Source organism: Cavia porcellus, unplaced genomic scaffold (genome assembly GCF_034190915.1).
Source record: "Cavia porcellus strain 051 isolate PalLab524CR breed Dunkin Hartley unplaced genomic scaffold, mCavPor4.1 scaffold_1, whole genome shotgun sequence".
Lineage (NCBI taxonomy): Eukaryota > Metazoa > Chordata > Mammalia > Rodentia > Caviidae > Cavia > Cavia porcellus.
In genome coordinates this window covers 66,360,165-66,376,045 of record NW_026947484.1, presented here as the reverse complement: position 1 = coordinate 66,376,045, position 15,881 = coordinate 66,360,165, and positions in this window count along the sequence as shown.

The window sequence follows — 15,881 nt, the reverse complement described above, 5'->3', positions numbered from 1 at the left end:
GCTACGATGCGCACATTCATAAAAAATAAAAAAGGGGGAGATGTTGGGAGCCGCAGCCCCGAGCCCGGTCGCCTCACTTGGCGGACGTGAGGCCTGTAGTAAAGAGTGAGGCCTGAGGTAGATTACCCCTCCCATCGAATATGTTAGTTTCCTGCTTACCGCGTAAACAACCCGCTCAACAATATAGTCTGCCTGGCAACTGATGATGTTAGCCAATCAGCTTGCCTTGCTTACTTTAACATGATTGGACACTGTACCCGTATATATACCGGTGCCACCCCTGGGCGGAAGAAGAAGCCAGATAGAAGCCCGGAAGTAGAAGCCCAAAAGGAGCCACGGAGAGCGGACCGGTAGAGGCTTTGGGGCAGACTGAAGCACAAAAGGAGCCGCGGGGAGCGGACCAGAGGAGGCTTCAGCTGGGAGAACCCAGGGCAGGCTGTACGGAGAAGAAAAATAAAAAGAAAAGGTTGTCCACTACCAGACTTTGTCGTGTGTCCTTCCTGCCGGCCGGGAGCGGACATCGACAGTAATTTAGCAAAAATGTGTGTGGCATAGAGAGCGTATAATTTATGGTGAGACCAGGTCTTGGTTCTAGTTAGATCTGCTGCTATTCATTTATCCTTGAGCAAGTAGTTCAGGCTCTTTAAGAATTAGGATACTCACCTGTAGGTGGGTGGTTCAAGGGAGTTTGGACTGATTAAATCAAATAGATATCTTAGCCTTCCCTATGTTTCTTAAAGCACTAAATGCTCAATGAATAACTATTAAATTACTGTTTCTTTTAGTCAAGTGTTAGCTAACAAGTGTGTTTTTAAAGTGAGACAATCTTTATAAAAGCTCCCTATTTTCTAAAATATTTTCAGTTGTCTAGAAAGTAAGTCCTTGATGTAGCTTGTCTAACCTGAGTTGAATGTCTTGTTTGGACTCTGTCTCCTTCATCAGACGGCTCATGTGCAGGCATCTTGTAGTGTTTGCTTGATGTGGGACTAGAAATCTCTGGCATAGAGCTGGGGGAGCAAGGATGTTCTCAGAGCTCTGTGTGAGGGGAAGGTTGAGTGTCCCCTCTAAGTGTCTTGGGTCAGGAGATTAAGGATGACTTAAAAGTCAGTAGGATATGAAATGCAGAAGATTATGAAAAATAAAATTCCAATGCTTTTATTTCAGCTTCAGTTATCCTTGTGGATCCTATGTAGTATGAACCAAGAGTTTCTTGCTGTAAAGATTTTCCTCAATTTACTCATTGGAGAGGCTGATAAGAGCAAAACCAAAAAAGTGACCAACAAGGGTCGTAGCAGGTTGTTATCCTTCCTGAATTGCTCTCATTTTTGCATTTCTAACCCTCATGCTGCTATTCCTTTATTTTAAAGCTGGTACATCACTTAATTAAAATGCACCAGTAATTTAAAACCTTTTGGTGCCTTTTTTTTCCTAAAGACTTGCCTCTGCCTGGCATTCCAAGTTTTGATGACTAGATAGTGAAATGAGAAAGCATGGTTTAGACTGAAGTGACCTTCCATTCTGAATGGTATAAGCACCTTTTCTGTTACTAGTGAAGTGGATACATGCAAGAATTGTTAATTTAGGTCTAATGTGGGATGCATGGGAAAAGCATTAGGGGTTCTATTTAGCTGGTAGTAAACAGCCTTGGAATCAAAGCTTTTTTCTTTACTGAAGACTTGCTTAATACATCAGAAAAATTCTATTACTTTGCCTCATTCAGCAGTCACCAAGCAGCCTGCCATGTGAGCCAGTGGCACCCATTAAGGCCAGCATGAGTGTTTGTAACAAAATGAACCGAGCCATCTGAATTCGACCCCAGTGTCATCGTTCAGCGGGCCAGATAGAGCCATGATTTAGGATTTTCCCAACATTTTACGGCAATTTGTTTCATTTGCTGCAGGCCCATAATGATGCAAATTGCCATAAAGTGGGATAATCAGGCAGTAGAAGTGCCATAAAACTGCAGGAGAAACAAATTTCCATCTTGGAACTTTGCATACTGATGAATGCAGGAAAAAAGTAAATGTGGACCTGGCTTTGAGGGTGTTATCTGGTTGCCAAATTCTATGCCAGGCTGAAATGATTCCATTTTTTCAATTTGTACTGATTTTGAAGCCAGAGAATGGAAGTGAGAGAGGACCTGAAAATATGACGAAGTGTTGGTCCAGGGTCTTTTTTCAGACGCCTGGGCTCTGACACTGGGAGAAGAGGTCCCGAGGAGAGGAAGCCAGCGGTACATCATTAGACAGATGGAGGACGAATTAAAGGGTGTTGGGGATCAGAGTGCTTTGGCCTTCTGAAATGCTGTAGTACTTCTCCTGATATGTTTCTGGGATCTCTGCCCTGCCTCTCTCTTGCCACAGTGAGAACCAGTGATCTGGAAATGGCATGGTTAGAACAAAGATCTTCGGGCCCTCTTGAAAGCTGGAACACGGGTGAAATGAAAGAGTCTGTGCTCCCATATCCACGCCAGGCTTTATAACGGAAAATGGAAAAAAAATTAATGTCTGAGAAGCAGAGTCCTATTGCTTTCCTTTCTTTTCTTCCCTAGTTTTCCTTTCCTACCTCGTGGATCCTTTGTATGTGTCAGGTATCATGCGTCATCTCTTGAAGAACCACGCAGTCTGAAATTGCTGGGTCTCACTTTGCAGCTGGTAATGAGTTATTTTGCTTCACCTTTTAGTTTTGTGTTGTCTGTTTTGTTTCCTGTTTTGTAATATTATATTAATGTCATTGATTTGAAAGTTCCCTAAGGATACATAGCTCCACTCCTGCTAGCTAAACTGTTTTTGACAGATACCTAAATAATATACTCATTGCCAGGTTGCTAGGGACAAGAGATAAAATAATTCCCTCCATTTTAGAAAATGAAACATATCCCAGGAAGAGTATCTTTTGAATTTTTCTGATTTCATTTTATAAACTAAATTCATCATGGAATCCCCAATGTATAAGACTATTGCTTGGTTCTAACGATGTTATATCCTAAGAATTGTGCAATATGGGAGATGTGAAAAAACGGTTCTTTCTTGCTTTCATGATGGTGATATTTTATCTATAGTTTGTCCATATAATTATTTTTATGTTATGTATCTTATCTAGTGTATGTTCTGTGATTTTATTTTCACATGAATGCATATAAGATATATCATATACATGCATGTAGGGTATAGCATATATATCCTTTATATATGTTATGCATATATGGTCACAAATATTTATAAGGTCATGCAATATACCCCACATTTGGATATTCCTCCATAAGCATTATCTCATTTAATTATAAATACAAACCAATGGTGTGTTTGAAAAAATTCCTAATTTGTTTTAGAAGGTTTCTATTTTAAACAAAGAGATGTAAACAGGATTATATAGAATACTGAATAAATGGATTTGATTTCTAGCAGAGGGCAAACTTTGTTTAGTGTATTCTTAGGTGTGTATGTGTTGCTAGGGATTGAGCCTAGAACATTTTGCATGCTAGACAAATGCTCTAAAACTGAGCTATAACCCTAGTCTAGGTTCTGTACTTTAATTATGATGTCTTCTAAAATACATAGTCACAGTCAGAGATGAAACATTGATAATTATGCATTTAAGTATAATGGGAAATTGACCAAAATTGACACAAACTCAAGCAAGTAAAAATGGTATTTGGGGATACCTGGAAAAAATAACTGATTGGAAATTCATGTCGTACTGGTGAAATGACTGAACATGTTATTCCATAGCATTCTCATGCAGGATGTTTCATGAACAATGTGGCCAATGTTTCTTTTTCTCTTAAAGTCAGAGAGTCAATACACATTTGCTGAATTCTTTCTAAGCCTTTTCCAGGGCTGCTTGTGCTCTCAAAGTTTCTGCTCTGCTCTGGGTCCATAGCAGTTCTGTTTCTCCAGGGCTTACCCCAAGAACAGGCTTTCTCTTTACTGACCACAAGCATTTACTTCTTGACCCTGGAATGTATCTATGGACTGAGTAGACACAAGAGCTTTACATGGCAAAAGAAATGCTAGATCAACATCTTGACATGGTCACTGAGGTACATAATGGGTTGACTTCAAGTACAGAAATAAAAATAAACGGCATTCTTGTTACCTACAGGAGGCAACAGTTGTCTATGAGAGATCTCTAAGTTCCAGGGGGAAGAAAGACAAGAGGATCCCCCACACCTTGCCATCCGTGTACAGAGGAGGGGCTGGGCAGATCTGGGGTGCCTGCATCAGCCTCCCCGTGTGTCTGGAGGACTGTGGATATCTCAGCAAGCAGGGGAGGATCACAGGTTCCAGAGGCACTGTGGCCTGTGGTGAGTGCTCAGTGCACTCTGCCCAAAGCCCAGACTGTTCGGGACCTTCCAGGCTTCCAGGTGCAGAGAAGTGGAGAAGTGGGTTTGAGGCCTCTACATCCACCTCCCCATCCGGGCTGCACTTGGAGAACTGTGGAGCTTCCAAAGGGTGGGCCGGCCCACGCTATCCCTGGAGCCCAGCCTGTTTGGGACTCCCGCACCTCACCATCGGTGTGCAGAGGAGGGGCTGGGCACATCTGGGGCACCTGCATCAGCCTCCCCGTGTGTCTGGAGGACTGTGGATATCTCAGCAAGCAGGGGAGGACAGCAGGTTCCAGAGGCACTGCGGCCTGTGGTGAGTGCTCAGCGCACTCTGCCCAAAGCCCAGACTGTTCGGGACCCTCCAGGCTTCTGGGTGCAGTGAAGTGGAGAGGTGAGTTTGAGGCGTCTACATCCGCCTCCGGATCCCGGCTGTGCTTGGAGAGCTGTGGATCTTCCAATGGACAGGTGGGCGCACAGTGTCCCTGAGGCCCAGCTTATCTGGAACTGCAGAGTTCTGAACAGGCAGAGGAGGGGCATTGGTTCTGCAGGCCCAGTGGCTTAGGGTAATGGGGTGCCAGAGTCTCAGGAGCTGCAAACATAGAAGGGGATTTCCCACAGACCCTGAGGAAGCTTTCAAATAACTCTTGAAACACAGAAATATAGGAAAATGACAAAACGAAAGACAAAATTACAACCTCAAACCTCCAGCCCATCTCAAGAAACCCTAGGAACAATGTATATAGAAGAAAATATATGCCATTCACCTCAAATATCGGACACAATAGCTACTGAAATTAACAAGCAACTCCAGGAAGCTTTAAAGAAATTCAAACTCGAAATAATCTCCCAGGTAAAAGAAGAAATGATAAAAGAAATGAAAGAGATTATGAATATATCTAAAGAAAACACATAAAAAATTGGAGGAACTAAACAAAAAGATAGAATCCCTAGATGAGCAATATAAGAAACAAACAGAATACATAATGCAGATGCACAGAGATATACAGGAAATAAAAAAAACCACTGAAAGTTGTAAAAACCGCCTTAATGAAAGTAAGGATAGAAAGTCAGACCTTGAAGACAGGATTGCAGCTAGTGAACAGGAAAGGAAAGATCTTTTAAAAATAACAAGGAATCAGGAAACAACAATTCAACAACTGCAAGACAATGAAAAGAAAAATAACATAAGAATGATAGGGATTAATGAAAAAGAAGGAGACAACATAAAGGATGTCAAGAGGATATTTAGAGAAGTAATAGCTGAAAATTTCCTAAGTATGAGGTCAGAAACCGACATCAGGATCAGTGAAGCATATAGAACTCCAAATAGTCATAACCAAAATAAAACTACACCCAGACATATAATAATCACCATCCCAGAAATCCAACACAAGAATAGATTATTAAAAGCTGTCAGAGAGAAAAGATAGATCCCTTATAAAGGAAAACCTATCAGAACCACAGCAGACTTCTCAGTACAAACAATAAAGTCAAGAAGAGAATGGAGTGAAGTATTCCAGATCCTAAAGCAAAATGATTTCCAACCTAGACTGATGTATCCTGCAAAACTATAATTCAAAATTGATGGTGAAATATGATACTTCCATGACAAAGAACAGCTGAAGAACTTCATGAACACCAAACCAACCCTGCAAAAAATATTGAAAGACAGTTTAGATACACAAAGGAAAAAACCACTAAGCAAAGCAGATAATTAAACAGAACAGAAAGATAAAGATGCAACAGCAGAGAGATAACATGTCAACAATAAACCAGCATTTAACAGTAATAACCATTAATGTAAATGGTCTCAATGCACCAATCAAAAGAAACAGACTAGCAGAATGGATCAAGAAACAAAATCCAACCATATGCTGTTTACAGGAAACCTACCTAACCCAGAAGGATACTCACAGACTGAAAGTCAAAGGATGGAAAACAATACTTCATGCAGCAGGAATCCAAAAAAAGGCAGGAGTAGCCATTCTGTTTGCAGACAACGTGAACTTTAAACCAACAATGACCATAAAGGACAAAGAAGGTCACTACATACTTGTAAGTTGAAAACTCCAAGAGGAAGAGATAACTATCTTAAATATATATGCACCAAACTCCAGAGCACTCAGTTACATAAAACAACTATTAACAGAAATGAAAACTCAAAGTATCAGTAACATAATTGTAACAGGAGACCTTAATATGCCATTGACACCAAGGGACAGATCAACCAGACAGAAAATGAGCAAAGAAATAATAGTACTGAATCACACCTGCGAACAAATGGATTTGATGGACGTATACAGAATGTTCCACCCAACAACATCAGAATACACATTCTTCTCAGCAGTACATGGATCATTCTCTAAAATAGACCATATATGAGCTCACAGAACATATTTAAACAAATGCAAAAGTTGAAATCATCCCTTGCATGTTATCGGATCATAGCACTCTGAAATTAGAAATTAATGATGAAAGATACTGCAAAAATCCCGCAAACACATGGAAACTGAATAACACACTCTTGAGTAATCAGTGGGTCACAGAAGAAATTAAAGAAGAAATTAAACAATACCTAAAAGAAAATGAAAATGCAGATACAACTTACCGGAATTTGTGGGATGCAATGAAAGCTGTCCTCAGAGGAAAATTTATTGCACTGAGTTCCCACATCAGGAAAACAGAATGAATATAAATAAATAACTTGATGCTACACCTCAAACAGCTAGAAAAAGAAGAGCAAGTCAAGCCCAAAGCCAAAAGAAGAGAGGAAATTATAAAAATCAGAGCAGAAATCAATGCAATAGAGACTAAGAAAACAATCCAAAGAATCAACGAATCAAAGAGTTGGTTCTTTGAAAGAATAAATAAAATCGATAAGCTCCTAGCCAACCTTATTAAAAAAAAAGGGAAGAAAAAGCTCAAATTCATGCAATAAGAAATGAAAAAGGTGAAATCACTACAGACCCAATAGAAATACAGAAGATCATCAACACCTATTTCGAAAACCTGTACTATCAAAAGTTTGATAACACAGAAGAAATAGATTCTTAGAAACATATGAAGTACCAAAGCTAGATCAAGAGGATGTAAAACTGTTGAATAACCCAATCTCTGTTAATGAAATTGAAAATGTAATTAAGTCCTTACCTACAAAGAAGAGCCCAGGCCCAGATGGATTCACTGCAGAATTCTACAAGAAACACAAAGAAGACCTAATGCCGACACTCCTCAGACTATTCAATGAAACTGAAAGGGAAGCAATCCTTCCTAAGTCATTCCTGGAAGCAAATATTACTCTAGTACCAAAACCTGAGAAAGACCCAACTAAAAAAGAGAACTATAGACCGATCTCCCTAATGAACACAGATGCAAAAATCCTCAATAAAATATTGGCAAATAGGATGCAGCAAATCATCAAGAAGATTATACACCATGACCAAGTGGGATTCATCCCAGGAATGCAAGGATGGTTCAACATATGTAAATCAATAAATGTAGTCCACCATATCAATAAAGCCAAAAGTAAGAATCACATGATCATTTCTATAGATGCAGAAAAAGCCTTCGATAAGGTCCAACATTTATTCATGATAAGAACTTTACAGAAAATTGGAATAGATGGTCTTTACCTCAATATAATAAAGGCCATTTATGACAAACCAACAGCCAGCATCATACTAAATGGCCAAAGATTGAAAGCCTTTACTTCAAAATCAGGCACAAGACAAGGATGTCCTTTATCACCACTCATATTTAATATAGTACTGGAAGTACTAGCCAGAGCAATTAGACAAGAGAGAGAAATAAAAGGGGTAAAGATAGGAAAAGAAGAAGTTAAATTATCATTGTTTGCAGATGACATGATACTCTACGTAGAAGACTCCCTAAACTCCATTGAAAGACTCTTAAATACCATGAATAAATTCAGCAATGTGGCTGGATACAAAATCAATACTCAGAAACCAATAGCATTCCTATACATGAACAACAAAACCACAGAGAGGGAAATAAGAGAAACTACACTTTTCACATTAGCAAGCAAAAAAATGAAATATTTAGGAATTACTCTTACGAAAGAAGTGAAAGACTTATACAGTGAAAACTATAATACACTGAAAAAAGAAATTGAAGATGATCTCAGAAAATGGAAAGACATCCCTTGCTCATGGATAGGAAGAACAAACGTTGTGAAAATGGCCATTCTCCCAAAACTGTTATACAGATTCAATGCAATCCCAATAAAAATACCATCAGCATACCTTATAGATCTAGAGGAATCACTCCTAAATTTCATCTGGAACCAGAAGAGACCTAGAATCGCAAAGGTAATTCTAAGCAGCAAAGACAAAGCAGGAGGCATCACAATCCCTGACTTGAGGTTATACTACAAAGCAACAGTAGTAAAATCAACATGGTATTGGAATCAAAACAGAGCCGAAGATCAATGGAATAGATTAGAAGATACAACCACAACTACAAACACACTCAACCACCTTATCTTTGATAAAGGATCCAAGCAGGTTCACTGGAAGAATGGCAGTCTCTTTAATAAATGTTGCTGGAAAAACTGGTTCTCCATTTGCCGAAAACTAAAGCTAGACCCATGTCTATCACCATGTACTAAATTAAAATCTAAATGGGTCAAAGATCTGAATATTAAAACAGAAACACTAAATCTATTGGAAGACAAATTGGGTAGAAATCTTGAAGACATAGGAGTAGGTAGAGAATTCATGAACAGGACTCAAACCGCATGGGAAATACTCTCCAGAATCAATAACTGGGACCACTTCTTATTAAAAAGTTTCTGCATGTCAAAAGAAACCTCCAGCATAGTGAAAAGAAAACCCACAAACTGGGAAAAGATTTTAGTGAACTCTCTCTCAGACAAGGGACTCTTGTCTAAAACATATAAAGAATTAAAAAAACTCAGACCCCCAAAATTCAACGATCCAATCCAAAAATGGGCATCTGAGATGAATATGCACTTCTCAGATGAAGAAATGCAAATGGCAAATAAATTCATGAAAAAATGTTCATCATCATTGGTGATTAGAGAAATGCAAATTAAAACCACACTGAGATACCATCTCACTCCTGAAAGAATGGTCAGGATCAAGAAAACCAACAACAACAAATGCTGGAGAGGCTGTGGGGAAAAAGGAACCCTCCTACACTGTTGGTGGGAGTGTAGACTGGTGCAGCCTTTGTGGAGGTCAGTCTGGAGATCTCTCAAAAAGCTGGGATTGGAAGTCCCATTTATTCCAGCTATTCCACTTCTAGGCATATTCCCAGAAGAACTGAAAGCATCATACCACAGTGATATATGTGCACCTATGTTTATAGCAGCACAATTTGTAATCGTCAGATCTTGGAAACAACCTACGTGTCCATCAACTGAGGAATGGATAAAAAAGTGGTGGTATTTCTATACAATGGAGTATTATTCAGCTATAAAGAAGGATCACATTGAGATATTTATCAATAAATGGGCGCAGCTTGAGATCATACTCAAGTTAAATAAATCAATCTCGCATGTGTGAATACCGAATAGTTTCCCTAATGTAAGTAATGATTCAAATATATAAAAATATGCGGTAATCATGATTCTCCATTATGTGGCCTTGTAGCCTTATAAAGTTTTCACTTATTAATTGGAAAGGCTTTATTCTGGGCTTCTTGATATGGAAATATTTGAAGCTATATTATATGAAGTTTTATTCAAATATTTCAAGGAAAAACAGACCCTGTGGTAACTACTATTAAGTCGGGTTATTTGGTGGTGAAGCACTAGGTTGCTGAAACAGTCATGCTTTGACCTGTATTGTTATATTGTTATGTCCTGTTTTATCTCAATCTCTCCCTTATTCATTAAAAAAATTATTTAATTATTTCTTATGTTTTTTTTAATTAAGGGGAAAAATTTAAAAAATTATCAGGATATATGATAGTAACTTTTTTTGATTTCCTATTAACTTGTTTTGAAGTCCTGTAATACTCCCACTATCTTGTTTTGACTGATTAGACTCTGTTCCATTCTGTATGATAGTATCAAGTTTGAGGGTATAGGCAACTACTTTGAAGGCAATAAGATTCACTAAGATTCCCATTCTGGATTGACTATTGTCTCCTTTGGAAGTCCTGTAATGTTTACAATGCTTAAGCTTTATTGGTCTCGTTCTCTACTGTTTTGTTCAACTTTATAATATCTAATGAGATAGACAATTCTTTTTACGGAAACAAGAGACAACGTTGATAACCATTGTTGATAACCTTGTACTCTGTTCTACATCATGTGCTATATCTATCCTTGGTTTTGACTGACAGCTTTGTTTTGCCATATTTGACTTTATTCTCTCCCCCCCAAAAGTAATAAGAACTAAGGAGTAATAAAACCCAAAATGTGTAAATTTTGTTGTAAAAAAGAGAGGGAAAAAAAGAGCTCTAAAGGATACAACAGCAAGTGTGTTTAGGGGTGTTAAATAGCTGACCATATTAATGTTTTTGGTTGGATCATTGAACACAACTGTTTGCAGTCTCACTGTCTGAATGTCCACTTTGTATGCTTTGATACTGTGATTTGAACAACTATCTCTAAGATGATAATATGTAATCTATTAACTGGTGATTTCTTTTTTTTTTTTTTTTTTTGTAGTTCTGTATTACTTGTACCCTTACACTGCTTTGTTTTGTTTTGTTTTTTCTCCTTTTCCTTTTAAATAAAATTAAATAAATAAAAAAAAGAAAGACAAGAGGATGAAGAAAATAAAGGTGGAGACAGAAAGCGGGGGCCAGGCGGAGCCTTCCTCCGGATGCAAGGAGGAGACTGCTCAGCCACTGCAGGGTGTGTATTTATACATTTGTCAAACCACACCCCCATGCTTAACTAGCTTGCTTCTTTATACCCTTGGGGCTGGAGCAGCTGTTCACCCCCAGTGCTCCATGCCTCAGGACATTTCTCAGATGCTCTGTGCCTTTGGGGGGCTCCAATTTCGACATTTGTGCTTTTAGCTCCACATGTATGAATGATTACTAGCTCGGTGGCTCCCAACAAACAACCAGAAGGTTATTTCAAGATATTAAATTGTAATTTAATCATCAATATGAAGATGATGTCGAGGTTTCAACATCAAGAAAGAAATGCAAGTCTGTAGGAACTAGGAAATAGGCGGATGGATTATAAACGCCATGGCAGTGTAGGTGAAAGGTCTGTCTCAGAAGGCAGCTTCACCGGAGGTAGAAGCTGCAGGACTGAATTTCATAATGCAATATCTGAATTTAATGAGAGAGAAAGGGAAGGGGTATTTCTACTGGGCACACTATGTTTCTCTGTCAAAGCATTCAAGATTCAATTCCAGAACTATCACAGAGACTAGGTTCAATCGTATTGGGAGGCTACAGTGGTTAGGATAATACTTGAAGGTCTCACTCTGCACAAATACAGCACCTGATCATATTTGACTACCTTGCTCAGTAAAATGATTGCTCTAAACAACAGATAGTGGGACATTGCCCTGGAGCTAATTCTGATCAATTGGGAAGAATTGTTTGATAAGTATAATTTATAAATGAAACTCTTCCCTGTGTAATTGGAAGCACTGGAAACATAGTGGGCAGAGGATTCTAATTTCAGGAAAGATAGGTTTTAAAATTTAGAGCTAACTCACTGGCAATATAAAGCTCTTACAATTGAATTTTTACCATGGTGTAGATTTTTACAACAAATAATACAATTGCATGTTTTGACACAAAATGTGGGGAATTTTACTAAAAATAATATATGTTTTGATCAGTCCAACACTGCAAAAACAAAAATACATTTGAATGTAAAGTGAATATGTAAATGGACTTCTAAGATAACTTGGTACTAACTAACATCATATGGTCATAAAACTTTTGATTTCTAGCACTTGATCACATTTTCCCCCCTAAAAAAGTGCTAAACCAGATGCACAGGCGATTATTGAGTGCTAATGAGTTAATGTGAGCAGTAAAGGAGCCAGTCAAAGGCTCCCCTCTGATAAGACAGTCTCAGTGCCCGTGCTCTGGTAGTGGGGTGGCTGGGTTGCCCTCAGCAGGGTTATGGATGGGAAAGGAACCTTTGGAAAAGGCACAAATGCATGATTCTGTATTCATCATGCTTGAAAAATGCATAGTATTCAAAAAGCTGTATTTGACCTGCTCCTAATTGAAAGCAGCAAATCTTCAAAGGGAGAAAATGCTCATTGTATGAGAATTTTTTGATCTGGAACCAGAGGTGGAAGAGTAGGAGGACAAGGATTAGTGCCACATCCTTCACTGTCCACTAGGTCAATAATTTGTCCTCTCATCCTTTTAAAAAATATCCAGTTGTCTTGTGGTGAAATCCTGTATTGCTTGAATTGTTCTGTTCTGATAAGCTTTGATTTGTTTTGATTCATTTTATTCTCTTTAAAATAAAACAAAACAAGTCTAAAGTCATTTGATTTGTAAAGGTTGAATAGACTTTAAGTTACTCATAAACTGCCCTGTGCCTACAAGGCATCAATTGCAAAAGGGAGGGAACTGTACTTAGCGGATGGAAAGAATGCTTCCCAGGCAATACTGCTCAGGAAGAGCAGCAGGAATTGCTGAAAGTAATTTTGAGAGCAAAGAGCCTGGTATTAGTGCAGAGGAACAGAACAAGAGAAAGACCTGTAACAAAAGAAAAATTTAGAGTTGTATTTGATGCACAAATACACAAGAAACTGATTGTCCGAATAATTGAAGTTGCAGCCAGCAGAAAGGGGAAGAAGTAGGCGTTCAGACTTTATTCTGTCAGTGCTTGAGGGAAGGTAGAATGAAACAGAAGGAGCCTGAGTTGCACTTGACTTTGTGGGCAAAGTTTTCATACCAGTTAGGACTTTTGTGGAATGACAAGAAATGCATTCTGTCTCGTTTCATCTTTTGTGATGCTGTCGGCTGTCTGCCACGATGACCAAAGGAATATTCCAATAGAGAGATGAGTGCTTTTGGTCCTTGTACCAAAAGGAAAGATTTTCCACTCTCATTTTTATTTTAAGACATAAGGAAGAAGGGAGAAATAGAAAATATAGAGGAAGAATAATGGCAAGAAATATTTTGTAAAGGAACTTAGTGGTCAGGAGCAGTGCGTAATGGTGAGCTGGTAAATGTTTATCATTTTAAGCTCTGTCAGTTTTCATGAAGTCTTCCCTAGGAGCATTTGAAAGCTGCCAATCTAGTGTCACTGATGGTGGAGCTGAAAGACAGGCTAACAATCTGCTTCCTAGGACTGGCTCAAGCCAATTCAGGATAGTCCTTTGCACTAGCTAGTAAAGCAAAATTTGGCAGGACTGTAGGTGACAGAATGCCCACATGATTTGTTCTGCAAACAATATTTTGAGATCATAAAGGTTCTGAAGAAATTACGTAATGATTGAAAATCTTCTGAGCCTATCTGTAAAGTTTATACATAACTGACTGAATTTATAAACAATGTAATATTTTTAAAAATTGAGTTAATTTCATAAATATTGTAGACCCTTAGACAGGTTACATTTGAATTTTAACTTAACAAAAGGTTTTGTTATCATAGAAAAAGTAACTGAGGAAACATTAAGTCTGCACGGAGCCACAGCTTCTGTTATATTAATAGATGAGTTGTATGCACTGTGGCCCTGTGCCAGTTTTCTCTCAAGAGATCGAACAATTAATTGTCAGAGGACGCTGGCACCTAAGTTAGGTACAGTTTGTCCCTTGCCAGGTATGTCACGGTATCATGGTAAATACGTGTTCACCAATTATGAGACTGGAACACAGCACTGGTGAACAGCGAATGCTAAAAACAATTTACCCCTGGAATGATGGGATGCATCTCATTCGATCAAAGTTAATAGAGCAGATACTATGATATTTGAACCAGTAGTCCAACTGCCTAAATATGAGAGTGTAGCTTAAAATTCCTATGTAAAAAAGACTCCGCAACTTCAGGTGACTGCAAAATTAGCATAAATTTACAGTGTTCCGTGTTATATGGACACTTTAAATAAAATATAACCCAGTGGTGCATTAACTGGAACACACTGTAATGTCTGCAGGAAAGGAAATAATCATTCACTGTCCATTTTTTTCCCACCCATTCATTTATCTCATTCATCACACTCAGCCATCCATCTACTTTCATTCACTGAATGAATTATTATTGGCCAGGAATCTACAAAGTTGAGTAAGTTTGGTTATATATCATATGATAGACATTGCTTATGCCCACATGGAGCTTATATTCAATAGTTGCTATTCAGACCATGTATCGAGTATGGTGATTAGTTTAAATATGACTTCAAAGGAATGAACAGGACAGTGAAATATGGTCACAAACTGTTAGTAAGATTGGTCTGGAGTAAATGCAATCATCAAGGAAAGAATGGAAGTAACTAGAAGAGCAGAGTTTAAGAGCATGTTACAGCTTTCTGCAAATACTTGAAGAGTCACCATCGAGTTCTCTCATAATCTATATGAGAAGTGAAAAAGAAGTGAGTGGTAGTGGTTAAATTTAGTTGAGTTGAGAGCAGGGGAGGAAGGGAAGGATTAGATGAGGGTCTATTTCTTAATCTGTCTTAAGTGATTAATGGAAGTTCACCAGGAAGGTGTGAAAGAGGGAAAGCATTCCTTCAGGTAGGGAGACTGCAGGCCCCTGCTTGGAGCCATCCATGGAAGGGCCTTTGGAGACGGCATGCCTTTATGATGTTAAGAATTGTTGGGAAAGGTGAAGGAGCAGGAGATGAATCTGGAAAGAAAGTCTGTCTTAGAAGTCTTTTATGCTTTGGATTTTTAAATGCTATTTGAAGTCATCAGGGCTACAGGTGGGAATGAAAGTATTATAGGTATGGAAGTAACAGGCTCAGACTTATGTTTTAGAATGATCCATATTTCAGTTTGGAGGAAGATGTAGGAGAGGACAAGATTCTTGGCTAAAAGATAGGAGGAGTTTCTGACAAGAATTGATACTGGGACTATCTTTTGTGTTTGAGTTTCTCATAGAGAATCTAGAATATACAAGCTTTGGAGCCATGGTTCTTTTAAGGTGATCTGGGTTAGGGGCCAATGATATTCTCTCTTCTTTAAAGTCATTTTTGTATAGAATGCAGACTAGATAGTTTTCTCTGGGTGTGTCTGATGCATTTTCACATTTTTATACACTGATTCATCAAATGTGTGTAACTATCTAGCATGTGATACCCAGGTCCTTAATCATAATGACAGGTAAATTCTCCAAGGGGTTAAGACAATAAAAAGATAAGTAAAAGTAGGTACAATAAAACATTGGTTTGTGATAACTTTTTTGGTGAGTGTTTTGCAAGACAAGCAAACATTTCTAAAAAGATTTAACTTGACAAATGAGTGATATTTTGCAATATGAGTAATAAGTAACACAGAATGTCACATGATTACAAAGGGGCCACTGTGTTCCTCTCCCTTTCCTATCCTGTCCTCTCCTCTGCTCTTCTCCCTACCTCTATTTATCGCTCACTGAGGGATTGTCTCACTGAGATGATGTCTCTCAACAGCAAGA